The 27,731-nt window shown below is 42.7% G+C and overlaps 1 protein-coding gene and 1 pseudogene across 20 annotated transcripts in view; one reads left to right on the top strand and one right to left on the bottom strand.

The window, feature by feature from the left end:
- MSI2 (musashi RNA binding protein 2) overlaps nucleotides 1-27,731 on the top strand; it is a 561,091-nt gene that overhangs the window by 104,896 nt on the left and 428,464 nt on the right. The gene's annotated exons all lie outside the window — the stretch shown is intronic.
- LOC122753423 lies at nucleotides 14,496-14,884 on the bottom strand (annotated as a pseudogene).

Raw genomic sequence — 27,731 nt, 5'->3', positions numbered from 1 at the left:
ATAATTTATATAGCCATTTAAGGTTTACTGAATGCTTTATAGACATATCATTTGATCTTCACAACAACCCTGTGAGGTGTTATTATTACACCCATATTACAGATATAGAAACTGAGGGCTGAGAGAGGTTAAATTCCATGCACATGGACAGTTATTAAGCGACTTAGGTAGGATTTGAACGCAAGTCTTCCAGATTCTGAATCTCCTGCTTTGCACACTGCCAATCAATTCCTTTCAGCTGTATAGAAATGATTCTTGGATTCCCTGCATCAAGGCCATTGGTACAGATGATCAGGATTTGGCTGTAGGTTCTTTCTATTTATAAAGGATGAGGAGACAGCTGGAGAGCCTTGGGGAATTGGAGTTACTTAATATAGAGATTGCTCATGGATTTCCTAGTCTTTAGAGTCAACCTTGAGATCATCTCAAGTGCAGCTCCCTTATTTTACAGACGGGGGAAAGTGAGGCCCGGAGAGGTCAACTGAGTTGCTCGAGGCCATAGTATACTTAACCTGAATCTCTCATGTTAGAATACCGGTGTCACTTTGCCCAATGGACTTAGAAGGGCTTTGTTTATTTTTGCACCTTCAGCTCCATTTGGAAATAACAATATCCTTGGTTTTATCTTAATAAATAAATACGTTAACCCCCCCTCCCCCCCAAGGTGAATGGCAGTATTTTCCATTCTCAGAGGGACATTCCTGCCTCTCTAGGCTTGGAGCACTCAACAATAAATTATCTGACTCTTTCTAACAATACCCCTGTGTGGGAGGTATATATAAACTCCCATTAAGGTAAATGGGAACCAGGCTATATGTCACTGCTTCCCTATCTGGGTGGGTGGGCTGCACAGCTGGGTGGGGTTATGTGGGGGCAGGGTGTGTGGTGGCTTCCAGGGCTCCTGACTCTTTCCTCAAAGACTTTTATTTATGTAAGTTGATGAAAAATGATTTGTCCAGCTTTCCTTTCCTCCCTCCAATCTTATCTCCTGCTCACCCCCATCTCTTCTCTTCTGCTCAGCCACAGCTCCTAACCCTGAGCTTGCCTGTGAAAAGTGGAACCAGCCACCTGGGTTTAAAATAAAATCAAATTAAGCCCCTTTTTGGCCACATTACATAATTTTGCAGAGAGGACATCGAGGCGGCAGGGCGGGGAGGGGAGCTGGGATCACTGGCCTGCCCTTCCATGAATTTTCAAGCCCGTCTACAAAATTAGAAGCAGCACTTTAACAGGCAGAGCTGGCCTGCGACTGGCATGTGCGAGATCCCTTTGGTCAGGCAGCCTCATTTAACCTTTGTGTGTCACTGAGCTTGGTGGCCTTTTGGACGTGGCGCCTCCATGGAAAAAGGGCTAAATATAGTTCCTGTTTGTGGTGGAATAATAACTTCAAAGTACGGACAGTAGAGTTTCCAGGCAGCGTATCCTCTAAAGAGGAACCCCACGCTTGCATAGTCAAAATTGCTCTTGACTGTAGGTCTTGGTTTAGGGATGTGTTACAGTACAGCGCGTCTCTACCCTCCTCCCCCTGTCATGGCTTTCCAAAATGGGGCAAAGAAAGAGGCAGGAGGAGGCATAAATAAGATGGTGCAAATGCAGTGCAACAAACATTGATCTATTCCATGGCTGTCTGTGGGCCAGGTACTTTACCTAGGCACCAGGGAGAGAAAGATGATTTTATACCCTCAAGGACCTTTCATTCTAATAGAGAGAAACACGAAGAAGTAAGTACAAGTTGTATATTCAATAAATGAAAAGTAATTTCAGGAGGAGGAAACATTAACAGCTATGAGACTCAGAAAAGACTTCCTGGAGAAGGGGGCCCCTGAACTGAGTCTCAAAGGAAACTAGGGATTCCTCGAGGCCACGGCGAGAAAGGAGAGCAATGGGCAATGGCAGTGAGCTGTGGCAATGGTCTATTCTGACGGGGACAAAAATGGCTTGTATCGGTAACAGCAAGTAGGCTCCTTTGGCTGAAGCATAAGAGTAAGGGGCAAATAATAATAAATAAATATAGATAATAAAAATAATAAACAAATGGGGCAAATCATTTGGAATCAGTGCAGAAAGGTAAATCGGAGCCACTTACTGAACATTTATCGAGTGTCTACTATGGATCAGACACTATACTAAGTTCTGGGGATGCAAAAAGAGGCAAAAACCAGGCTCTGCCCTCAAGGAGCTTATGGTCTAATCAGGGAGACATATGGAAATATAGACATATAGACGAACAGGAAATAAGCAACAGAAAGGCACTAAAATGAAGGGAGATTGGGAAAGGCTTCCTGTAGAAGGTGAGATTTTTAGCTGGGACTTGACAGAAGCCAGGAGGCAGGGAAGAGGAGGGAGAATGTTCTGGGCATAGTGGATAGTCAAAAGTGCCAGAGAGGTGGAGCGTCTAGTTTACGGATGGCCAGCAAAGAGGCTCTAGTGGCACTGGATTGAAGACTGTCAAGTATGTGTATGTAAGGAGTGAGAAGATGAGAAATGTAGAGGAGGGATTAGAAAAGCTAAATGTCCTGGGTTTGGAAGCACTCATTTTTCTCCTTCTTAGGTGTTAATTAGAGAAATAAAGGTATGTTGTTCAGTCATTTTCAGTCGTGTCTTACTCTTTGTGACCCCATTTGGGGTTTTCTTGGCAAAGATACTGAACTGGTTTGCCATTTCCCTCTCCAGCTCATTTTACAGATGAAGAAACTGAGGCAATCAGGGTTAAGTGACTTGCTCAGGGTCACACAGCCAGTAAATGTCTGAGGTCAGATTTGAACTCAGGAAGGTGAGTCTGCCTGACTCCAGATCTGGCTCTATGTGTACTATGTCACCTGTCTAAATAGAGGTATATGTGGATAATCTAAAAATATTTATGGTTGGCCTTGGGGAATGTGTTTTTATACATGAGTGGACTTATAATCTGGAGTCAGAAGGGACATCAGCTGCCATCTTATCCCATCCCTACCTAACCAAGAATATGTTATACACTATCTCCAACAAGTGGTAATTTAACCTCTGCTTGGAAACTTCTTGTGCGGTCTTAAAGTATGTCTGGATCCTCTTCTAGCTAAATAATAAAGGCACCATAGGAAGACCTGCTGTCTAGTTTGTGCCCTCCTACTTCCCAACTGGGCACCTCTGGGCTAGGAGCAGAGCTCATCCTCTGACTGATGACTTTTCTCTCATCTTCCCTGGAGTCAACATGTCTCCTTAAGGATTGAGGTTTCAAAGAATGTGCATCCAGAGTAACCGGAGGGAGTTGACTTGTCAGAGCAAGGACAGCAGAAGAGCAGATTGCAATGGCTTTGCTGTGGATAAGCCACAAACTGGATAAATGAGAATGGAATTGGCGAGACTCCGACAAACCTCCTAGAGACCAGCAGTTTATGATCAGGACAGACAAATGAATCCAGAACCTCTGAGTGTGCATGAGGTCTTTCTTTTTGGGATTTAAGGATTAATTTCACATGTTGGTGGTACTGCGTATCCTGCTCTCCAGGGGCTGTCATTGGACTGTTATGTCATCAGGTGCTACAGAAACATGCATTAACAACAAAAAATTACCAGAAATATTTGTTAAATGCTTTGCAAACCCTAACGCTCCATGTAAGTGCTAGATATTGTTATAAGCAGTATTATTATTGTCACCACTCTTGTACCTAATGGTTTACAAAACTGCTTTTCCCACAACCACCATGTGATATAGGTTAATGACTCCATTTTGTAGATAAATAAATTGATGCTTAGCCAGTTTGAGATGGGCTACACGTCACACATCTATTTGGTTGAGATGTCATCATGGTGCATTAAATAGGACACTGGCTCTGGAGTTAAAGAACGGGGGTGGGGGAGGTGTCAAAAGACACTCACATTCCTCCTTTGTTTTTGAGATAGTATGCCATATTGAATGGATAGCCCATGAGGTCCGCTACAGGTGTGGGTTCATGCTACTTTTTCAAATGACGTGTCAGAGCCACTTCTTGTTACTCCCTCTCCCTTCACATTTTACTCCATGGTGCTGCTTCTAATACTTGGACACACAAGATATATCTTTTTTTAATGGGATTTAGAAGGGTGTGGGGGTAATTGAAGGTCTTGGAATTTGCTTTGATAACTGTGATACTCCCAAAGAGTCAGTATTTAAGGTTCTTCCTTCACTGACATAATCTTTCTCGTGTCTGCACTCAGATAAAAATATTAAACCATCTTGAAGGGGTCTTCAGAAATCATGCTGTTTAGTCCTTGTCTTTTACGGATGAGCAAGAGGGAGGCCTGGGGGTGTGAAGTATCAAATTCCATACCATACACCTTCTGGTCAGTTTGGCATTGAGAGTTCTAAGTGGAGCTATAACCTATGTCTCCGGACAATGTTCTTTCCACTACACCCCACCACCTCACTCCCCTGCTGTTGTTAGAAAACCTGGGACAGACCAAGACCACACCATATGCACAGTCCTTGTAAAGGTCCAGTCTTCCCCACTCTATGCGTTATTGGGTAAGATCAAGGTTTTAGTGGAGCTGTGGTATATTTACTATATACATTGCTATTTAATTAAATACCTTTATTATAAACATTTCCTGTGGCTTCCTGGTAAAAGTGAAAAACACATTAGTGGGGGCCCATGAGCAATGGTATGGAGAGGATTCTGACCCATAAAATAAATAGAAATTGGAGTACCCAATTATGGAATCCCAGGAGAATCTGAAGAGCTAGACCAGACTTGAGTAAGATGTTAAAAATGTGTCTTATAGTCTCATTGTGCAATGGAGATGGATAGAGAAGTGAGCTCAGGGCCTCTGGATCTAGAATCCCTTAGTCCTGCTTCTTGTGATTTGAATGTGTATAGTATGCTTTCTTTTACAGTCACAGATTATCGCATGAATAATTTACGAAGCTTCCCCACTTAAGTATTTCAGTGGAAGTTGTATGTCTGAGAGACTGTGAGTTCAAGGTTTAGGGACTGGGAATTAAAGATCTGGGTACTAATTCCACCCCCACTAGTCTGTATTGTCTTGAACAAATCACTTCCCAATGCCATGTCTCAATTTCCCTATCTGTAATATGGGGAGAAAAGAGCAGCTAGGTGGCACAATGGATAGAGTGCTGGACTTGAAGTCAGGAAGCCTTATCTTCCCGAGTTTAAATCTAACCTCAGACACATATTAGTGATGTCACCCTGGGCAAGTCCCTTAACCCTGTTTGCCTCAGTTTCCTCACCTGTCAGATGAGCTGGAGAAGGAAATGGCAAACCATTCCAGTATCTTTGCCAAGAAGACCTCAAATGGGGTCACAAAGAGTAGGACCATGACTGAAACAACTGAACATCAGCAACAACAAAAAGCAGCTGTGGGGAGAGAGTAAACTTCCACTTTTTAGCTTCACAGAATCCAGAGCACCTTGAAGAAGGAGAAAGGATTGTGGAGCACAGTTTTGAGTCTGTCCACACTCAGGGGAGGCAGCAATTGTTTTCTTGCATCCTTGCTCCCTTTTGACAGTGGTCAAATGAAAGAGAGCAGCACTGTAAATTGAAAGAGCCCTAGGGGGGTCTCTTGGTGCCGGAGCAGGTTGAGATTACAGATTGTCTGCCTCCCAGGTTCACCTGTGAAGGGCTGGCAGTGGAGGAGACTGAAGGAGAATGTGAAAGGGTGGGGCCAGTCGGGTCACTCCATTGGTGGGTATAGGCAGCTGGCAACGCTCTTTGGAGCCACACTCCCAAGAACCCATTAAAATTCCTCCTTGAATTGAATGGGCTGGGAATAAAAACAAGCTGGTTGGAGACGCAGGCTATGAATCTAATGGCAATTAATGCAGGAAGCCTTGAGCCTGGGAATCAATCTATCTATCTATCTATCTATCTATCTATCTATCTATCTATCTATCTATCTATCTATCTATGTATCTATGTATCTATGTATCTATCTTCAACTGTGCCCTGTAGTTATCCTTTGTTCCTGTGCTTGATTTGTAATAAGCATAATTTTTGTCTATTAGCCCCACTGCCAAAACTGCTTTGATTTATTTTTATTTTTATTATCCTGCATTGCATGTTAACTTTATCAGTGCTTTCTGTGTCCAGGGGCTTATCTCTTAACTTGGTTTCCTTTTAGTCAGTATCCCTTTTTAGGTGCCCCCCCTTTTCATCAACTTGCCACCCGGAGTTTAAGGTAGCTGAGATCTCCCACCAACACCACTTTGGTAATGAATGGCAAAGGTCACCATCACGACGTCCCATCACCCAAGTACTATGAACATGAAATCTTTGGACTAAAAGATTTTGAGAAGTCATCTTCCAGCATGGTGACCTAGAGAGGTCTGCATCCCTCTGTAGTCAGGCAGGACCACACTTTAAATTGTCCCAGAGAGAAGAGAATGTGGCCTGAGTTTGAAGACCTCCTGGGCAACTCTTGCATCCTGTCAGTCATTGAATTCATTATTTATCAGTCATATCCTGATAGTAAATTCTTTTTTAAATCATGTTGATTTTTTTTTCTTGTAAGATACAGCAAAAAAAAAACCACCCCAAAACACCCCATTGAATTTGAGGTTAAAGGACCTGGGTTCAAATCCCCAGCTCTGCTGCTTGATTCCTATGTGATCTTAGGAAAACTGCTTAGCCCTTCTGGGGCTTGTTTTCATCATCACCGGTAGAATGGGGGTGTTGGAATAGACAACCACTTCTCAGTTCCCTTCCAGCTCTGAATCTGTGCTCCCATGGTCTTCATGAAAGATGGAAAATAGTCTTATGTTTGAAAAGCTAGAATGCAAGCTTTCTTGCCAGACTTTTTGATTTTCCTATCCTCTGCACTCAGTTTAGGTGCTGGCATATCATAGGCTTTTATAGTTTTTTTTTTGTTTGTTTTGGAGTTTTTTGTTTTTTTGTTGTTTTTTTTTTTGCAGGGCAATGGGGGTTAAGTGACTTGCCCAGGATCACACAGCTAGTAAGTGTCAAGTGTCTGAGGCCGGATTTGAACTCAGGTACTCCTGACTCCAGGGCCGGTGCTTTATCCACTGTGCTATCTAGCTGCCCCCACATCATAGGCTTTTAATAAATGTTGGATTGAGTTCAGGTAAGAAGGTTTCCTCTTTAGACGTGGGTTGAACTAGTTGACTTCTAAGGTCCCTTTCAACTTGGAGATCCTATGATTAAGCCTTATCTTGGCTGTTTTATCTTCTCTAATCTGAATTGGGAGATGGTTTAAATGCTCTGCTAAGAACTGGAGGCTGTCAGTAGACTCTTTCAATGAATACTGCTACCTCCAAAGAGATCTCATGCTTTTTCTAGGGCTGATATCTAGAATGGACCCCAGAGATTCTTCTAGGGGTAAAGCCATTTAAAATTATGCCCCAGGGGCAGCTAGATGGCACAGTGGATAGAGCACCAGCCCTGGAGTCAGGAGTACCTGAGTTCAAATCCGGCCTCAGACACTTAACACTTACTAACACTTACTAGCTGTGTGACCCTGGGCAAGTCACTTAACCCCAATTGCCTCACTTATGGTCTTTTTAATGGTACAAGCTTTGCCTGTACTGGTGACCACTCTTCCAGCCTATTAAAGCTGATAATATACTTCCTTCAGAGAAGTGCTGGCATTTTATTCCTCCCTCCTATACGCCCTGTTAATCTCTTATGTTTTTCCCTCCCTTCTATTAAAATTTTTTTTTTCAATTAACAAAAAAATCTGTACTTTCAGTCCTTTGGGGCTGGAGGGTGGGAGTGGGGGAGGAAAGCTAAAAAAGAAAAACACTTGTAGCCAGTATATATAATTAAGCAAAACAAATTGTTTGCATCAGCTACAGCCAGAAATATGCCTCATTCTGCATTTTGACCTATCACCTTCTTGTCAGGAGGTGGTAAGCATGGTTTGTTATAGGTCTTCTGTAATTGTGGTTGGTTATTGCATTGATCCAAGGTTTGAAGTCTTTCAATTTGCCTTTCTAATGTTATTGTATAAACTGTTCCTCTGGTCTTTTTACTTCACTCTGCATCAGTTCATACAAGTCTTCCCACATTTCTCTGAAACCTTCATCCTTCTCTTAGCACCCTAGTATTCCACTTCACATGCCATCATTCATTCAGCCATTCCACAACTGACGGAGGGGTACCCTCTGCCCCAGGCTTCCAGTTCTTTGTTATAACAAAAAAAAAAAGTTGTTCTAAATATTTTTGTGCATGTGAGTCCTTTGCCTCAGTCTTTGATCTCTTTGGTCTCTTTTATTTCTTCTGACTCCTGCCTGTGGCTTGGTATTCCCAAGAGTCGGGCTAGCTCAATCCTCAGAATACTTTGCTGCAGTTGCTCAGCGGCCCATGCTCAGGAGAATTGAGATTCCCTGGCGAGCATTCTGGTTATGTTTGCTAACTTGGCAACCAACAAGAGTTGTCAGTGCCAGAGCTTGGGAGTCTGGGTGTATGATGAGCTAGCAGCCCCACCTGCATCCATCCAGTTCAAAGAATGGTGCATCGATATGTCACAACCCTTGTTCTTTGATAAACTCATTTGGTTCCCTTTTCGGATCAGATTAGAAATCGATCAGAGTAAAATACCAAATGAAGAGCTGGTTTGGAAACACAACATTGCCATTTTGGTTAGCCCTGTATGTTAGGATGTGAAAGATGCCAAAAGTCCCTAATCACTCCAGACATCTCCTTACTGCTGTGGTTTTGCATCTCCCAGCCATTGCAGACATGGCCTTGACCTTGTCTTTATAAAGACCTTGTTGGGACAGGCATGTTATCTAGGACATAGATTTAGAGTTGGATGGGACCTCAGAGGCCATCCAGTGAAAACCATTCATTCTACAGGGGAAGAAATGGAGGCTCAGAGGTGAGAAGTGACTTCCCCAAGATTATGCAGGTAAACAAATGACAGAAACAGGGCTCTCATCCTGATCCTCTGGCTTTCTGCTAAAACTGCAAGGGTGTGTGTGTGATATTTGGGGTGAGGGTGGTTAGCAGCTTATTTTACAGAAGAGGAAAGTGAGGCAAACAAGGTTAAGTGACTTGCCTAGTTACACAGCCTGTAGTGTCTGAGACCAGATTTGAACTCAGGAAGATGAGTCTTCTTGATTCCAAACCCAGTGCTCTATCCATTGGGCCACCTAGCTGCCCTATTTTAAACTGTATCCCTTAAATAATAATAGTTTAAATATCTCATCAAAGTGGTTTAGCCATCACAGGATCACAGCTGGCAGAGTCTTTTTTCCCTTTCCTCTATTTCTCTCCCAATTGATCCCTTTACCCCATATTTCCTGCCCCCTTTAGCTTATTTAAGTCTCTTAAAAGCCACTATTTCTTTTTTTTTTTTTAAGTGAGGCAATTGGGGTTAAGTGACTTGCCCAGGGTCACACAGCTAGTAAGTGTTAAGTGTCTGAGGTCGGATTCGAACTCAGGTCCTCCTGACTCCAGGGCCGGTGCTCTATCCACGGCGCCACCTAGCTGCCCCCAAAGCCACTATTTCTTGAAAGTACATGTTTTAATCTGAAAGTGCCAACTTCTCCATAAAGATAATGATCTGAGGCCTTGTCTACTCCAGATCATCTCCAGTTCTTTCAGCATCTTCAGAGAGAAAGAACCTTCTAAATTTCCATTACCATGATGGATGGTGGGGAGAATAAAGAGTCAACCCACTTGGGGTCCAAACTAACCAAACCTTCGTGCTGTTGTTTTGTTTTGCTTTTGGTGGTAGTGGTGGTGAGGAAACAGTTGCAGAGGGGAGATGTGTGTCTGGAGGTGAGTTGATGTAGTATCATCACCCCCATTCTACAGGTGAAGAAAAGGATGTTCAGAGAGAGAGAAAGTGATTTGCCCATAGTTAGACAGCAGCTAAGGAGAGCTTTGCTTTCCCTCTAGGTTTGCTGCCTCCCAATCGAGTACCCGCTACAAAATAAGCAGAAAGAAAGCCTCCACTATCAGGCCAGGCCCTGTCTGATTTATTATGTGTTCAGTGTAGGTGGCAAGACTGCTCTTCTTTATTAGGTATTCCTAACAGTGTAAATGAAATCACAGTCACTTGGCATAGAGAGGAATTGTAGAGGCCTCCTGGTCCAAACACTTCCTTTCACTACCATTTTACAGAGGAGAGAAGCTAAAACCCAGGGAAGGTTAGTTATTTGACCAGCTTCTTACAGGTTATAGAGGAGTCAGGATTTGAACCCAGGTTCTTTGAGTCTCAATCCAGTACAAAAATAAGTTGGCCAGTCACAACCCATGATGATGAAGCTCTAGGGAGCAGATGGTCTTTCTGTTGGCACTCTAAGGCCAGATTGGCATTGCAGAGGAGAGTGCTAGGTATGGAGTTAAGAGGAACTGAGTTCAAATGTGGCCTGAGATACTTACTAGCTGTGTGACCCTGGGCAAGTCACTTACCCTGTTTGTCTCATTTCCTCATCTGTCAAATGAACTGGAAAAGGAAATGGCAAGAACTACTCCAGTGTCTTTGCCAAGAAAACCACAAATGGGGTCACAGAGTCAAAAGTGACTAAACAAAAACAGTTACTCTAGGTTTGAGGGATATCAACCCTCCCCCCCCCAATTTCCTCAAGATGTTTCCCTGATCCCTCAGGACCCTGTTCATCCCCTGAAGCCTCATGATTTTAACTGTTACCTAAACTTCTTTTCCTTATATTTTTTGACCTAACTTCCCTCCCCCATCCCTCATTGTGGTTTTTGTTTGGGTAACATGAAGCAGATAATGAGGGGTGTGTAGTGAAACCACGACTTTCTACTCTTTTTTCCTGATGTACTCTCCCCCTCCTCAACCTCCCCCAACCAACCCTCTGCTGTCTGTCACCTCCAGAAGATCAGAAGATATGAAAAGGGGGACCCAGCTGCCAGGTTCTCCCTTTGACCTTGGAAGGTTTTTATTTGTGCTTAAAACAACAGCGCTCTGAAGAGACTGTACAGATCAATTTGGCATGTCACGGGTGCCATGCTTAGGTTTGGAAGCTTTTAAAGAAGCGGGGTGGGGGGGAAGGGAGATCAGATATTTCTCTTTGTGGCTTTTAGGAAAATTCATGAACGTTTAAATAAATGATGCAAATATCTGTATTTTAGATATCAAATAGACAAATGGCATAAATGCAGATTATAGGGTATTCCTGGGAGCTGTCGATCAGGCAGAGTGTGTGTCTGGATATGGGGCAGGCTTCTCCCCAGCCTGGGTTGAGCTGAGCGGTTCATTCGAATCCTAGGCATCCGGCAGCTTCTAGGCTGACTGCAGATCTAGGTCATTGTCCTTCCAGTTGATTCAGGATTATCCTGGATGGCCAACCAGCATTCCAAGGGTTTCATGGAAGCAGCCATTCTCCCTACCTTTTTTAAAAAAAACAAAAATTTTGAAGCAGCCCCAGATTTCTTACTTAACAAGAATAACTCAGATTTATGTAGCACTTTTGAGATCTCCAGACAGCTTTCCTCCCAGCAATACGACGAGGCAAATAGTGTAAATCTTCTTATCCTCATTTTATAGCTGAGGAAACTGAGGCTCAGCAAGGTAAGTGTCAAGCTTGACCCAAACTGTCTTGAATTCCAAGTTCAGTGCTCTTTCTTTCTCATTGCAGGCTATGTTTATTTTGTGAATTTTTACTGGTGCCTTCTGTTTTTATACCACAGGCATTTCCAAATAGACCACTTTCCCCACCGTAGTAGAGAAAAACAGTTTTAGCCCCATAGGCATGAAAGTATATGTAGGGTCCTGCACCAAGACTTCTCCACTTCTTGACCAAGATGAGAGAATTATGCTTCAGTTTTTGTTTTCCAGGAACAGACTCAATCTTGCGCTAAGCTACATGGTCTCGACCCCAGGTCTTGTGATTCTAAGTGCCCTCTCCCCAGTGGCACATTGCCTCCTCATTAAGGCTGTGTGGCTCCAGAGAGCAGAGGTGGTGCCAATGTGTGGATGGAAGTTATAGGGAGGCAGCCCAAACCAAGGAAGGATTAAACAATTAATGGCAGTACCAAAAAAAAAGGAATGATCTGTTTCTTATTCTGGGCTTCTAGAGTGGGTTGGCCCTCAGTGACCATTGAGGTCCCTTCTAGTTCTGGGTCTGTAGTCCCAGGATAAGAAATTTTATGTGGAACCAGGTTTCTACATCACTTCTCTACCATTTTCAAGCCATGCCACTGTCTTCCTTCCTCATCCCCTCTCCCAGTGGAACTCGGACTCTGTTCTTTGGACCTTGGAATCTGAGAGCCATTTTTTTTTTTGTCCTTTCTTACCTGGAATCAGGTCTTCACACAATGTCCTAGTCCTTTCCAAACCACAGCTCCACTTGCATGTTGTCTTCCTCCGCTGGGATGTGAGCTTCTTAAGGGTAGGGGCTGTCTTGCTTGCTTTTCTTGTACCCCCAGGACTTAGCATGGTTCCTGGCTCATGGGAAGTGCTCATTCATCAATTCCCTGTGAAGATCCTGAGGTCCAGAGAAGGGTAATGGCTTTTCCAAGGTTCCATACAAGGTCAGTAGCTGAGCTAGGTCTGTAGCCCAGGTCCTTTGACTTTGTATCTTTACCCTGGCACCAGGATGGACACAAGTCCAAATGGTGGTTCCCCACCTTCCCTATCCTCTCCTAATGTGGCCTTGACAAACATCTCCAAAGTAGGGTAGGCTGCCAACCTCTCACACCCAAGGGCTGGGATTAATGCACTAAAATACATCTGGGAAGGGATATAACCTGGGCTGGTCCAAGGTTGGTCCCAAAACCACAACTGGGAGAAATATACCATAGTTTATTAATTCTTCTTGGTCAGTCCATCAGGTAAATTCAGGAAGTAAAACCATGAGAGTTATTGCAGATGTTTGACTGGAAAGGATGAGGTCTGATTCAAGAGGGTCTGATTTGTTCTCACACCTGAGGAAGGTACGGTTGCGGAACTGCCAATCAACTAGAGACCTGGCCCTTTGCTACCCTGGAATGTGCCAAGCATAGAAGTTTCCAGATATTTGGGAGGGGGTTGGTTCCTGAGAAACAGTAAAAGGGAGGTGTGCTATGTAGGAAAAATGAGTGTGATTATGGAAAGACCAGGGCAGAAAAACCAAGGTTTGTTTTCAGGTTTTATTGTGGTTTTTCTTTTATGACAGCAAAGGTTATCTAGTCCATTTTATTGATGAGGAAGTCTGGTGGCTTACTCAAGGTCCCAAAGGTCATAAGGAAGGTCATTGTCCTTGGACAACCCCAATCATTCCTTGTACTGTCTAGCTTCCTTGCCTTGGTTCAGGTCATGTCTCTCTCCACCCTCAATCTCAATGGGTCTCAGTCCTGCCCAGCTTTCAAAGTCAATTCAGTCCAACAAATATTTATTAAATAAAACCTTTGGCTGAAAAAAACCCCAAAAACCAAATGGGGAAATGGTTCCTACCCCCATGGACAGGACAGATCTAAGCAGAAACGTAGATAGAACACTCAGAAACACTTGGGTTCAATTCTAGCCTCAGACTCTTACTGACTTTGGGACCCTGGGCAAATCACTTACAAGTCTCTTTCAGACTCCGTTTCTTCATGTATATGTTAAATGGGGATAATAACAGCCCGAATGTTACAGGGTGTTGAGAGGATCAATGAGATAACATCCAAAGATTTTTCGGTTTTGTTTTTTCTCTATGGAAGTACGCTTAGTATCATCTTACACACACACACACACACACACACACACAGAGTCAATCTTTTTTTTTTATTTTTATTTTTTTTAGTGAGGCAATTGGGGTTAAGTGACTTGCCCAGGGTCACACAGCTAGTAAGTATTAAGTGTCTGAGGCTGGATTTGAACTCAAGTACTCCTGACTCCAGGGCCGGTGCTCTATCCACTGCGCCATCTAGCTGCCCCAGAGTCAATCTGTACTATATAACAGCTAGCCACTATTTCAGCTTAAACCCTACCTTTTTTTTTTTTTTTAAAAAAAAGACAAGCCTTCCTTAATCATCCAAAGTCAAGCAATACCTTCTTTTTTCATTGCTACTGTACTTGGTCCCCTCTGTTAATGACATTTTGGCCACATACTGCTTTTTACTCTAGATAATTCTGTGCCTTTATTATCTTTCCAAGCAGACTGTTAGCTACCTGAGGGCAGAGAATGTTTTATTTAGATTTGTATCTTCCCAGCACCTGACAAGGTGCCTTGCCTAATTGCCCATTGAATATTTGTTTAGTGCATGAATAAATTCATGATGTACTTGATTTCTTGCCTAATGTGTGTTTCTGTTTAGCTTCTGTATATGAGAGGAGCTCCTGAATGGAGTGGAAGTTCTGGACCAGGATTTGTGTTTGTTTCTTGTAGTGGAACATGGGTCTTCAATGAACTCCTGAGCCAAGGGTGGGCGCCCTTGGTGGAAGGAGATCATGGGAGGGGAACGTTGCAGAAAAATTCATAGCATATTCATGTAAAATTTCTCTTAGGTTAGGGGCAGAGGATTTTTTGTTGTTTTTTTTTAAAGGGGAGAGGCAGGGAAACGGCTTATCTTTTATTGGAGGGAAGAAAACATTACACCATATCTCAGGTAAACCAATTCAGGGGCTCAGGGGCTCAACTGGTGGGGTACCAGCTTGTAATGGGTTCCACAGTTAGGGCAAGACTGTGTCTGGCCTTTGTGAAGCCAGAACCAGATGACTACACTGTTGTCCTCTTCACGGATACAGCCCACTATTTGCTTGTCAGTGATGGAAGGGACCAGGTCTGGCTCCTCCTTAGTCCCTGGAGCTGCCTTTGAGACCAGCATATTGTAGGGATCCAAATCATTCCTTGCAGCCATCATAATCTCTCTCCAAACCAGCAACCTGCTCTTCATCAGAAGAGATGCCCCCTCCACTTGCCATGGAGCTAGCGGCAGACCGGGCCATAGGCCCTCAAGGCCTGGACCACCAGCATCCCAGCGACCTGCAGTAACCTTAAAGCCATCACGACTGAGACAACTAGGAACCAGGGGCAAAGGTTTTAAGGCACCAGGAAGGAATCTTCCAGGTCATCAAGTCTAACATGTAATTTCCATCAAGTATAACACCCTCATTTCCTCAAGATAAGTAAAGTGAGGCCCAGAGGGTCCGAGTTACAAAATTACTAAGTGTCTGCTGTGGGATTTGGACTTAATGTCTTCTGAGGCTGAGTTCAGCACTATCCATTTTGCTGTTTCAAATAAAAGCAGAAACTCACAGGCCCCATCCAGAGAAGTTAGAGGCTTCGGACGCATCACTCACACCCCCGTGGGTACCTTTCTCAGTTCTGGGCAGCAGCCGGCATCCCCAAGGTTCCTTGTTGCTTCCAGAACTGGGTAATGTAGTAGAATTTGTAGGCTCTTAGATTTTGAGCCAGACAGGACTTGAGAGCTCCTTCATTTTCTACCTGAAGAAATAAAGGCACAGAGAGGAGGTGAAGGACTCCTTCCAATCCAGCAAGCATCATCTTCTCCCATCACCATGCCGTGCCATCATCATCTTTCTCCCATCCTGCTCCATTTCCCCATGGTACAGTAACAGCGTGCTCGTTTCCCCGTGTTATGGTGTTGGTGGGGTGTTTGTAACAAGTAGGAGCTATGTGTAAGCACCATTGTTGGCTACTTTCACTCTCCTTTGCTTATATTGTGTCCCTTAAATGCGCTATTTTTGGGGGGGGAGGATAATAGCAAAATTGCTGCTTATGAGAACTGCTATAGATAATACAAAAGGCCCTTTGAAAAGAGCCTTATCAGAGTACAAAGTACTTGGAATTGAAAGCCCCCAGAGAGTTGCTTCTCCTCTCCTCTCTCCCCCTTCTCTCCGCTTCCCTCTCTCTCCCTCTCTTTTTTTCCCCCTCTTCATTCAAACTTGCTGTGGATCAGGCGGGGAGCCTCCACTGCCTGCCCTCTCCTCAGCTTATTTGCATGTTAGAGGGAGCGGAGTAATTGGTGTTTTAAGCAGAACAAAGCAGGATCTGTTTTCTAAGGGAAAAAAAGAATTCTTGAAGTAGACCCTAACGCCCATACTGCCTTTGTCTCTCCTCTCATTAGGAATTGAATGGGATGGCCTGGTAATTAGAATGTGGAAGGCTCCGCTTTGGTTTGGATGCTTTTTGAGCTAATTGGTTTGAAAATTATATTTGATGTGGATCTGAGGGATGTTGGCAAACACCTCGTTGGGATGTGGACATCCTGTCCTCACAGTAGCAGGAGAAATAAGCCCCAGGAGACAGTTTTGAAACTCTGTGTACCTCCCCAGTTGAATACACTGACTATGGCAGGAAGTAATATAGTGGAGAGAGTAAGGGGCTGCTGACCGTGCAACTGACCTGTGTGACTGTAGGCAAGTCCAGTCAGTCTCCCGGGTGAGCCTCAGTTTTCTCATATGTAAAAGAGGGAGTTTGGCCTAAAATGATGGTGAAAGGGCCTTTCCAGCCCCGTGTCTGGGATCCCTATAATAACTAGGTTCCTTCTCCCTGCTCTAATATATAAACTAGTGGCCTCAACTTGTAGAATGGAAAAAATAAAGCTTTAGGGATATTGTCATTTTAGGAGTCAGCTAGGACAGGGCTCATTATAAACACCTTGATGCTCTAGCAGAGAAACATCTAAGTCATTGACTAGAGGTGTCTCTCTGGGAAGGCTCTAAGATTTGAACCTCTCTGTTTCACATGAGAAGTAAGATGGGGGTGCCCTGACTCTGGGCCAGGCCACAGACAGAGCCTCGGGGCACACCCATCTTCCTTCTCATGTGAAACAGGGAGGTGTCAGAGACACCTCTAATCACAATTCTTTTTTGGGGGGGTGGGTCAGGGAAATGAGGGTTAAGTGACTTGCCCAGGGTCACACTGCTAATAAGTGTCAAGTGTCTGAGGCTGAATTTGAACTCAGGTCCTCCTGAATCCAGGGCTGGTATTTTATCCACAGTGCCACCTAGCTGCCCCTCTAATCACAATTCTTGAGCAGACTTCATTCATAGAATTCAAATTCAAGATTCAGAGAATGGTAGCAGTGGGGGAGGCCTTTAGAGGACATCCAGTCCAGCTTCTTCATTTCATAAAGGAGACCCTGAGTTCTGAAGAATGAGGGGACTTGTCCAAGGTGACTGACCTGGACTAGTGTCCAGGACTCTTAATGGGGCATTTTTAAAAGATGCTCAAGAATTGTGCCCACAATAATTTTAGGATTTTGACAGACCTCATTGGCTGGGCTGGATTAAAAAACTGACTGTTGTCATGGTATTTATCATTATTGGTGCAATCTCACTCAAAAAGTATACTTCTTGCACTCTTTTTTATGCATTTTTTTTTTTGGCGGGGCAATGGGGGTTAAGTGACTTGCCCAGGGTCACATAGTTAGTAAGTGTTAAGTATCTGAGGCCGGATTTGAACTCAGATCCTCCTGAATCCAAGGCTGGTGCTTTATCCACTGAACCACCTAGCTGCCCCCACTTCTTGCACTCTTAACGATAATTTGATAAGACATAGCATGGGCAGCTGTGTGGCCCAAAGTGAAAACTTCTGTACCCATGGGTCCCCAAGGAGAAGCACTGAAGCACCAAGTTCTGGAGCTTGGCCCAGGAAAAGCGCTGGCTCAGCATGATCAGCTCCCTGTGAGCTTTCTGGACAATGGAATAGATTGTGATTACACTGATATAGTGAATTCTCCCATAAGGAAACTCCTTCTACCAATGCAGGTTCATAGGACTTCTCCCCCTTTCAACTTACAGTCCTAGTTTCCTGGAGTTTTGAGAGATAAAACGGGACTCGCCCAGCCTCAGATCAACTGGATGTCTCAGAGATAGGACTTGAACCCAGGTAGGTCTTCCTAGCTTTGAGGCTGGCTTTCTGTCCACTATGCCAGGGCTGCCTCTCACAGATAAGTAAATACAAAAAAAGATATAAAAGGATGAAACTTCTCTGACCTTTGTCCCTTTTCTAAGTTCATAACTTTGAGTAAAAGATCATTCTTTTCTCACAATTCTAGTTTTAAGCTTTCCATTATATCCAGGACCAAAAATATAGTTGCCATTATTCAATTGAATTCAGTGGGTTCTCTCCCCGCTCCCCCTTCTTTCCTATTAACCTTGTGAGATGGCTCTGGGGACTGGATAATATTGACCCCATCTTAGAGATGAGGCAGCGGAGGAGTGGATCAGGTTAACTGGTTGATTTCAGGTAACTCATCCGATGATAGAGCTGCAGATTAGGCGTTTCAATTTCTGAGTATCTAGTCTGGGTTACTTTATGTAACTGTAGGTATATGAGATCAGTGACAATAAAGATAAGGTAAGAGAAGGGAAAATTGAGGGACTCCATATGCCTTCTTCATCCAACTTGTATTTCCTAGGTGCTGTGGGGACTTTAGTGGGAAGATAAGACATAAAGAAGTGTTGTTCCTTTGTGGGGGGGGCGGGGTTTGACTATCTGATTAGACCAATGGGATTTGATAGATTTCAAAGATCAATGAAAGGATAGTAAGAGATCACACCCAGGGAGGTCACTTTGTACTGGGAAAAGTATATGAATGCTTTGAGTCCGGAGAGGTGAACAGATCCTTCTCCCAGTAAAGGGCTGGTGGGCCATAGGTGCAGAATGAGCATACGTTACCAGCTAGACTAGTGGTGTTGATCTGATTTCCTTATCTATCTTTGTGGTGAACAAAGATTCTTTTGTTGGAAGGGCAAATGAGCGGAAGTCATTGCAAAGTGATAAATTGCTGAAAAATCATGAAAACTTCTCAAGGAGCTCCCAGTCCAATAGAGAACCCAGGAGAAGAGCATCAGCAGCAAGAATGATTTTTGTCCCAAAACAAATTTTTGTGGAAGCAGAAGCTGAATATGTAATGTTCAATGAAATCTCACTTGGTTTTGAGAAATGCTACAATTCTGGCTTGTGATCCAGGAAATTAATAAGGCAGGGGGTACAGTGGAAAGAGGTCTGGCTCAGATTTCAGAGGACCTGGGTTCCAGTCTTCCCTCTTATGCTTTGGCAAACCTGTGTGAGTTGGGGGCAAGTCACTTAAACTCCCTTGGTTTCAGTTTCTTCACCTGTAAAATGAACAGGGGATTGGACTAGATGGCCTCTGTGACCCTTTACAACTCTAAATATGACCAAAGGTTTTGTTTGTTTTTTAGCCTAGTAACATAGGCTTTAGAGTCATTGGAATAAAAGCATCCTGGTTCTCTAGGTGACAGCACTAGTTTGAGCCCAGTCTGCTCTAGCAAACATTTAATTTTTATCCTGAACTTTGCATTTTTGTATGCAAAGTAGAACACATGAAGCTGTAGCTCTCTGTTCAGTACAGTTCATTTTTCTTTTTAAGTGTATACTGAATCCAACCTGGAGATTCCAAAGCTGTCCTGTTTGTCCAGGCATCTTCCTGAGCTTCCTTCTGTTTTCATCTCTGCTTTTAAGAAAAGAAAAGAATCTCTAGTGAGGGGTGACGGTGAGAGAATAGGACAAGAAACAGACAAATATATGGATGATAATTTGAGGAGGGAGAGAGCAGTCAGGCAACGGGCATTTATTAAGTGCCTGCTGAATGCCAAGCCCTGTGTTAAGTGCTGGGGATAGAAAAACACTCTCCTCTGCCCTCAAGAAGCTCACATTCTAAATATCTAGGTTGGTTCTCTCTCTCTCTCTCTCTCTCTCTCTCTCTCTCTCTCTCTCTCTCTCTCTGAGTTTTTCTTTCTTTCTTTCTTTTTCCTTCCTTCCTTCCTTCCTTCCTTCCTTCCTTCCTTCCTTCCTTCCTTCCTTCCTTCCTTCCTTCCTTCCTTCCTTCCTTCCTCCCTCCCTCCCTCCCTCCCTCCCTCCCTCTCTGTCTCTGTCTGTCTGTCTGTCTGTCTCTCTTTTTCTTTCTTCCACAGGGCAGTGAGGGTTAAGTGACTTGCCCAGGGTCACACAGCTAGTAAATGTCAAGTGTTTGAGGCCGGATTTGAACTCAGGTCCTCCTAAATCCAGGGCCAGCTCTTTATCCACTGCGCCACCAAGCTGCCCCTCTCTGAGTTTTATTTTCCCAAATTACTTGTAAAAACAAATTTTAACATTGATTTCTTTTTCTTTTTTTTTTTTTTAGTGAGGCAATTGGGGTTAAGTGACTTGCCCAGGGTCACACAGCTAGTATTCTATCCACTGTGCCACCTAGCTGCCCCCCTAACATTGATTTTTAAAACTTTGTGTTCCAAATTCTCTTCCTCCCTCCCTCCCCACCGTCACTAAGAACTCAAGCAATTCAATATGTTATACATGTGTATTCTCTCTCTCTCTCCATACATGCATACACACACACTTTACCTAAATATACAGTTTATATACTATACAGCTATAAGTATATATATCTATACATATAGACACACATATATACCTCTGTGTGTGTGTGTACACACACACACACACACACACACACACACACACACACACACACATACACATACAGTTCAACTGCGCTATAACCTCTGTGGAAGATCATACAAGCAAGGGTTGGGGTGAGGATCAAGAAAGCCTACAGAAGGTCCAATTTAAACTGTCTGGAAGAAATCCAGGAAATAAGGCTGAGGGGAGGAGGGAGAATGACTCAGGGTATGGAGTCGCCAGGTACAAAGCACAATATAGGAAGACAGAGTGCCCTAAGATGAAGGGGGATCAGGAATCAAATACAAATTCCAAGGGTTGGCCCTGATTCTTTGTGCTATGGTTTTGTCCTAACTAGTATTAATGATGCTGTGCTACAAGTAGGTGACTGCCTTGTGTTTGAAAATGTTTCTTATACAGATTTTTTTCTTTGTTCTGGTAATGACTGCCAGGAGATTTGACCTGTAGCCTAACATTCATTTCTTTGGCATTGAGTTCTTGCCTGGCCTATGAAATTAAGGCTCTCCTGAGAACACCTTAGAGATCTCTTGACCCTGTCCGCTGGCCCTAACTATTCTGTGAGTCCATCATGCCATATATCTATCTATTCCACAGGTTATCTTTTAAAAGAAGCTGCATTTTAAAAATGCTAAGGGCTCTCCAGCTAGTGAAGGGACCTTTTCTGTCATTTTCTCTGACAAGATTTCAAATGCAGGAAATGGGGTCACCCTTGCCCTTGAATGAGGAGGCAGACTCATTGAATGGGCCTGGTTTAGGCCATCAGCAGAACATTCCACACTAATTTCCATTAGAAACGATCCCTCTGAGAACATCCACAGGAGTGCAGAACACATTTTCCTGGGTACTTGACTTTGTTTGCCATAGTAATCAGATATCCCTTCAAACATTCTCTGACATATCTTCATATCACTGAATAAACACCAGTTCTGCTTATGTCTTGAGTAGTGTTGATCTGGATGGAAAATGTGCCAGCGTTATTAACAACCAGAAACAGATTTCTTAATTAGGCTGCCACTAGTCAATATTGTTTTCTATTGTTCCTGAAAATCTGTTCTTGGACTCATCCTTTTTATTTTATTTTAAAATTTTTTTAAGCCAAGTTTTAGCGATGCTTTTTTTGGGGGGTGAGGCAATTGGGGCTAAGTGACTTGCTCAGGATCACACAGCTAGTAAATGTTAAGTGTCTGAGGCCGAATTTGAACTCAGGTTCTCCTGAATCCAGGGCCAGTGCTTTATCCACTGTGCCACCTAGCTGCCCCTGGCGATGCTTGCTTTAAAAAAAATACTGCAGGTATTTCTTGAAATGCCTTCTCTATTGAGCCCTCCCATGTAAGAAAAAAAAAATTAATATATCTGAAAGAAAATTCATCATTCTCTTCTGATGTTCCCCCTCCCACTCTTTTCTCCCAGGAGGAGGGAAGGATTTTCCATCATCCTGATTTTGTTTGTTATGTTTTTAATTCTCTAAATTTAAAAAATTCATGGTGATCTGTGAGTAGAAAATAACTAAAGAAAGCAGGGATTGAATAAACACCTACCCCCACCCCCCAAGCCAGACTGCCTATGCCACAAGCATTTATTAAACACCTACTATATCCTGACCGTTGAATGTGGTAGGGGCATATAGACAAAGAACATAGCAGTCCTTTCCCTCAAGGAGCTTATATTTTATTCATTTTCTATATTTTCCCATTAGCCACCACATTTATTAACTCAGCTTCCTAGTAACACAAATTACTCATTCCAAAATATGTGTGTACATGTATGTGTGTGTGTGTGTGTGTGTGTGTGTGTACATATTAAGGGCACACAAACCAATTTTTAGGGGGAATAAGAGCTCTTTTTAATGCATGTGAGTGTATGGAGTCTCTGAGAATTATGGTATCAGGGCAAACTGTACGCCTCTAAAGTTGGTAATAGATATTTGAACAAAATAACAAAGAGAGAAGGAAAAACCTAAATTTTTCTTGGCTGTGTGGAAATGGTACTAATTATCTTAATTTTTATGAATTGCTTACCATTTATACCCTAAATGGCCTAATTGCCATCTAGCACAATAACAATGATTCATCTTATTAAATAGGTGCAATTAACTTTGTTATAAGTTTATCTGATTATAATCTTAAAAGTAAAACGTGGAAGCGTAGTCTTTGTAGTTAGTTGGTTGTTATTGTAGTGTGGATCTCTGCTCAAAACCTTGAAGAATTAGGAGAACTCAGGTCCTAGTAGAGTAGTTAAGATGGCAAGGATATGCTTAGAGCTCTAAATATTTCATTGCTGTGAGAAAGAGATAAACTTATAAATTATAAGGCGGAAATCACTGAAGGACTTAGAAGTTCTATGTGTATCACACTCACACCCACACATACACAGAGTCATCAGCATTATCACTAGTCACCATCACCACCAGCATTTCCACAGCACTTTAAATACTTTAGGAGATTGGGACTCAGAGAAATTGAAAGACCTTGATCAGGGTCACACAGTCAAAAACTGACTGAGAAAAGATTGTTGTTATTATTATTGATGATGATTATGGTGATAATGATAACAATAGTTAACATTTCGATATTGATTTAAGGTTTGCAAGGGCATTTTACATGTTAATCTCATTTGATCCCCATCACCACCCTGGGAGATGAGATAGGTGCTATTATAATCCTCATTCTACTGATGAGGAAGCTGAAGTGCTGAGAAGTTAATTGACTTGCCTAGGGTCACATAGCTAAGTGGTTGAGGCAAGGCTCTGAACCCAAGTCTTCTCTGACTCCAGATCTGGCACCAGCCAGTTTATTGTGCTATCTTGCTGTCTTTAAGGAAAAAGAAAATTCAGTGACCAGGGTAGGTACCATGTGAATGAATTCTCATCTGACTGAGGGCATGCAAATTATAAACAAGGTAACGGCAGCCACTTTAATGTAAGTAACTTATGTGTTCCAATGATAGTTATTTAGCTTGTGATCCCCTCGAGACCTGTTGTTAATGACTGGTGTGTTTTCACTTGACATTACTAATGTTCTGAAACTGGTTGTTAACGGTATGGCATGAGGGATGGATTTTTGTTTTTTATCTCCCTCCCCCCTGCCCCCCATCCAAGGTAGGAATATTATTTTAGGCTATACGTAACAGCCTGGTAGCTTTAAAAAATTTTACTTGATCTTGCAGATCTTGCAGTCTTTGAGTGGTCACATTAGGAAGCACCTTCATTTTTCCTTAAGAAATGACCGGTTTTAGGGGGCAGCTAGGTGGCATAGTGGATAAAACACCAGCCCTGGATTCAGAAGGACCTGAGTTCAAATTCAGCCTCAGACACTTGACACTAGCTGTATTACCCTGGGCAAGTCCCTTAACACACATTGCCTCACTCCCCCCGCCCCCAAAAGAAAGAAATGACTGATTTTAAATCCAGTCTAACTCTATGTGGGGTACAGAAACAGAAAATGAAAATCCTGGCCTCCAAGGAGTTTACATTCTATAATATATAAAAATGGTTGGAAGATACCTGAAAATTTGTGGAGGGAGAGAGAACTGATAATTAGGGATCTGTAGAAAGGCTTCCTCTAAGAAGGAGCACTTGGGTTATGTCTTAAAAGAAGCTAAGGGTTTGAAGAAGTGTGTGGGGCTGTGGGGACATCTTGCACAGATGGGAATACATTTTAATCAAGAATTTATGCCATCATAGACCATGTTCTGCCACCTTCTTTCCCTCACCAGCTAATGCCAGCCTCCTTGCTATTCCATGGCAAGTTATTCAGTCCAATTCAACAAAATATTTATGTAATGTGGCTACTTCTCATTCACTCATTTGTTTCTTACATGTAAAAATGCTGGGCAGAGGATTATAAATGTGTTCTGTTGAATGACAGTGGGGAAGTGGTTGAGGACATAGAATTCAGTGGAAGGGGTAAGCTAGGTGGCGCAGTGGATAAAGCACTAGCCCTGTATTTAGGAGGACCTGAGTTCAAATGTGACACTTGACACTTACTAGCTGTGTGACCCTGGACAAGTCACTTAACCCTCATTACCACCCCCCTCCCCCCAAAAAAGAATTCAGTGGAAGAAGGAAGGCCAAAAGAAGAACAAAGGAATTAAAAGTCCTCCCAAAAGTTCAATTCCAGATTGGTAAAAGGATAGGATCATAGAATTAGAAAGGGATCTTAGTGCTCATATAGTCCATTTTACAAACCAAGGGCTAGCGAGGTTCAATAATTTGCCCAAGGTAGGAAGTAACAGATCTCAGAATTCAAACCCAGGTCTTCTAACTCCTAGTTTGTTACTTGTTCCTTGGCAGGAAACTGCCTTGTCTTCAGGCTACACCTCACCGGTCATGAAAGCTGTCTCGGAGGCTTTCCAAAGACTGAAATTCTCTAGGGTTATTACAAATGGCATTACCAGTCATGAAGGGGAGATTTTTTTTTTTTTAATGTGCTCAGACTTCTTAGTCTCTTGCTAATGATCTTATTAAGCGGGTGTTCTGGTACCCTCCCTTCCTTCCATGCCATTGCAAGTTTGCCAGCATGTAGAAGTTTCCAAGGGTGTGACTAAGGGTAGACTGTAGGGGTAGAAGAGTGAATGAAGACAGGAAATGAGTACCAGAGGGACCTTGTCATGATGGGTTATATTGGTCTTTTATAGAAATACTTAGAAATTAATTGGCACTCTTTCTGTGGCTCTGGAATGCCGAAGGAAAAAATGAAAAGTCAGATGGTGCTGGGGCTGTAAGAAGTGCTAGATTGGAAATTGGAGAACCAAGGGCTCGTCTCCCACCTCTGCCACTTATTAATGTGTATGATTTTAGCTAGTTATGCCAATTCTCTTGGCCTCAGTTTCCTCATCTCTAAGATGAGGGGGTTGGACTACCCATCATACTGTCATAAATTGAGGGCAGGACAGGCCCCTAGAGAGGATCAAGTCCAACCTATTCTCTAAGGTCCTTTCCCATTCCAAATCTATGACACTAAGATGGATAACTTCCCACTGTAGCCCTGGTATTTCTGGAAAGTTGAGTCATTTAATGATGATTTGTGTATCAGCAGGGTGCTGGCAAATATTTCCCAAGAGAGCTCTAGGCAACATCATGTCCATCAGACAAGAACAAATTCTTTCCCCTCTGTTCTCAAAAACCCAAGTGACAAAGCTTCTAAAAGCCATTGCATCCTTTCCTTGCCCAGGTTTCAGAGTGGATTTTGACCCTTATCATCTACTTACTATTAAATTCTGTTTTGGACATACTGTGGAGAAGGGAGATAGGATTTGTAGGTATGTATGTATTTTCTATTAATGTGGCAAAAGTTATTAGACTGTAAACTCATACAGGTCAGAGATCCCCAACACCCAGTACAGTGCATTGCATAAGGTAGCAAGGTTTGTTAAGTTGAAATGTTTTCTTAGATTTTGTAATTAAAAATTTTTTGATCCATTATTTTTATATTACCTTCATTTCACAAAACATCCCTCTTCTGTGCTGTCATCCCTTATGACAATAAAAAAGAAAGGAAGAAAAAGGAAAGAAGACAGTTGAGCAAAAGTAACCAATACATCAATCAAATCTATCATTATATGCAATGTTCCACACCCACAGTCCCCCATCTCTGCAAAGAAGGGAGAGAAATGCATTTTCATAATTCTTCTTTGGCCATTTTAATTAGAAAGCATTCATTTTAAAGAAAATTATATGTGCTTCTTACTTTGCTCTAGTCATTGTGTTTGGAGTGCAACTTGTGACAGGTGCCACTCAAGCTAGAAAGGTCTATTGATCATGGGGTGACTCAGTATAAGTTGGCACTGGTACTGGGGAATTTTTTAGGCACAGATCCTTTCAGAGTTATCAAGCAGTGTGACCTGCTGTGATGGAGGGAGTACCCAGTATTGAGGGATATTTTGTGAAATGAAGGTTATGTAAAAAAGAAAAGATCAAAAGAAATTTAAAAATATAAAATCTAACAAAACATTTCAAGGTAGCAAGCCTTGCTACCTTATGCAACACACTGTACTGGGGTATTGGAGATCTCTGACCCAAACGAGCTAATAGTTTTCACCACATTAATGGAAAATGTATACATGCATATCCTATCTCCCCTCTTTACAGTCTGTCCAAAACAGAGTCTTGAGTGTTGAAATATCTAGCATCATAGAAACAAGTGACTCTTTACTAGACCAATTGGTTGTTAGACCAATGTTCAGCCAATTAGTTTTTAGGGCAATCCTCAAATAATTTATGGTTTCTGGAGATGGAGTAGATTATTTTAAGTCGAACCATAGAAACCTTTGGGAAGAAAGGCAGAGCATGAAACACTTAATGGTCATCACGTTCACTTCTCTGGTAGAAAGACAGCCTTCAACAGTTGTCATGGCTTACTGGCTTTTCACCGAATTTAGCATTCCAGCTCTCGTCTCCATGCATTCCATGTCCAGGCTATTCCTTATGTCTGACGTGCATTCTCTCTTCATCTCTGTAGCTCAGAAATCTTATCTTCCTGTAAGACTCAGCCAAGGTGCCACCTCTACTGTGATGGATGCCTCCCCTCGTTTCTCCCTCCCATCCCACTGTTATACTTTTTCCTCAAATTGTCTTAGGTTTCCTTCTTCACACATCCGTATTGCCCACTAGAACATAAACTCCTTACAGGTAAACACTTAAAAAAAATGTTTGTATCCTATTATAGTACATCACACACAATAGGCATGTAATGAATTTTTGAGTTGATCTCAAGCCAGCTGAAGATGACAGATTTCTTTTTTTTTTGAGAGTCTTCTAAATTCAAGCTGGATTCAGACTTCAGTTTTTTGAGGTCTCTTTCTGGCATTGTTAGAGTCATCATGGTTAAACCTGTCTTTTGTCACTTCACTATCAGAACCCCATTGGTTGGGATCCAAGATAGACCTGCTTCATACTAAGTAGTATTCTTTGGGGCAAGTCACGTGCTATCACAGAGAGGAGATCTTTGCTGAGATCTGGTTTGGCCTCAATGGATTCTGAAGTCTCTTTGCAGCTCTGAGATTCTGTGATCTCTAGTCAGGATCTGTGATTCTCAAATTCTGTGATCCATATCTTTACCTGCCCTCCTTTGCCCTTCTCCAGCCTTTGTCTGCCTCCATTGGTCTCCCTGTGATTCCCTTTCCTCCCTTACTGGTGTCTTTGTTTGGGGGAAGGAAGTGAAAACATTCCCAAGACAGTAGAAGAACAAACCACCTGCAGCTTCTAGACCATCATCACTCAGACCAAAGTCTTTTGTCCCTAAGCTCAACTAAAAACACTTACTTGTCCTGTATACACTAGCCCATCCTGTCCTTGGCTGTGATGGGAGGAGAAGATGATAGAACCTTTAGAATGGTGATTAGAGGCCGGATGGTGAAGGAAGGTACTAATGCCAACTTCCTTTATTCTTTTCCTTTTGACTTAACCCACACCCAGTGTGAACTTTTCTCTTTGTGCCTTGGTGATTTGCCT

Source organism: Dromiciops gliroides, chromosome 4 (assembly GCF_019393635.1).
Source record: "Dromiciops gliroides isolate mDroGli1 chromosome 4, mDroGli1.pri, whole genome shotgun sequence".
In the NCBI taxonomy this organism is placed as follows: domain Eukaryota; kingdom Metazoa; phylum Chordata; class Mammalia; order Microbiotheria; family Microbiotheriidae; genus Dromiciops; species Dromiciops gliroides.
The sequence above is the reverse complement of the archived record's forward strand: the minus strand, read 5'-3'. Positions and strand labels throughout refer to the sequence as shown.